Genomic DNA, 1,393 nt, shown 5'->3' with positions numbered 1-1,393 from the left:
GTGATTGTGCTCACGGCTGTGTGTGTCGAGCCCCCACCGCTCCTGTCATTTCGGTCCGAGAGAAAGTGGATAAGTTTGGCAAAAGTTTTAAATGCACTACATCTATCTCAAAGAGCGATATTACTTTAATGTTTAAAATTCCCTATTCCCTATTCATCTGATGTCCAGCGGGTCTTTTTATATTTTAACTAAGTTTCCTATTTTAAATGCTTACATCTTACATGGTCTACAATGGCTTAGTGGTCTACGCAGTCATAGTGTGGAGCAATAGTTCGTTTTTGATCATCGTATCTAATTTCCGTCTCAAACGGGGTTTAAAATGCGTTTAGCTAATATCACATCTATTTTAAATATTAATTAACCTTTTTACGGAGTTCGAACAAAACATTATGTTATGTTTTGTTTAAATAACAGTAGTACTAGGTGTTTGTACACGTTTCAGATCTATCCGTGACGATGTAAATATTGTCTTCTGTTACAGTTGTAATCTACACATTCCTAAGTTCTCTGTCACTGCTCAAAATCACATCTACTTAAAAAAACTAATAAACTATCTTTAACCTACGGCTATATATATATATATATACGAATATTATTATTATCTTCTTTTAAATGAAAATATATGAATTAGGCGATCACATATGATATAAAGCAAAGCAAAACATTTACATTAGTTTTAGTCATCGCTAAAAATTTAAAAACGTCGCACATTTTACCAGGATCAGGGAAAAAAAATATATATTTTTAACAGGTCAAACGATAAGGACTATTGGGGGCACGGACATGTCCAGTCATGTTTATGGAGCCTTTACATAGACAATTTAATTAAATTCACATTAATTTCTTATAACTTTTTTTTTTACAAAACAAATTGTTGCAACGCAGTTTCACAGAAAATTAAAGTTTCTACATCATATTTACAAACTTTTATATTCATATTTACATTATATTAATGAATTTTATACTCTATCACCCCTAAACCTACCGATCACAGTAAACTTTCTGCATTTTAATATTTTCATAAACATCATTTAATATAATTTATAATGTAAAAAGCTGTTATGTTCATGGGGGTAAATTTTGCACTGGTCAATCATTTTGAGTAATAATATAAATCTGGTTTACGGGGACGCTCCATAGGCGTATTGATTTTGTACTGTACAAACACCTGCCCGTCACACAAAAATATCTGCATATGCTTACATTTTTAATTAAATATTGTTTGTAAGCAACCTTAATTATGAGGACTCAAAACTCCGCAGGGAGACGATGGCGTTATTTTAATGACAAATGTCGAGAGCGCATTATTGTAGCATGAAAGCACGTTAATATAATGCGCAAGCGCGAATCTCTTCCCCGCACGCAGATTTTCTTTGCTCTGACACAAAACCGG

General features: G+C 32.7%; 1 long non-coding RNA gene across 1 annotated transcript in view; it reads right to left on the bottom strand.

Moving 5' to 3' along the window:
- The window catches only part of LOC107681437 (uncharacterized), a 17,357-nt gene extending 16,503 nt beyond the window's left edge, over positions 1-854 (bottom strand). Inside the window, exon 1 of the long non-coding RNA XR_001633250.1 lies at positions 784-854. This is a non-coding gene — a long non-coding RNA (uncharacterized LOC107681437). The remainder of the gene's footprint in view (positions 1-783) is intronic.
- Positions 855-1,393: the final 539 nt, after the last annotated feature.

Source organism: Sinocyclocheilus anshuiensis, unplaced genomic scaffold (assembly GCF_001515605.1).
Source record: "Sinocyclocheilus anshuiensis isolate Anshui unplaced genomic scaffold, SAMN03320099.WGS_v1.1 scaffold2612, whole genome shotgun sequence".
Classification (NCBI taxonomy): Eukaryota; Metazoa; Chordata; class Actinopteri; order Cypriniformes; family Cyprinidae; genus Sinocyclocheilus; species Sinocyclocheilus anshuiensis.
This window is presented reverse-complemented; position numbering and strand designations above follow the sequence as displayed.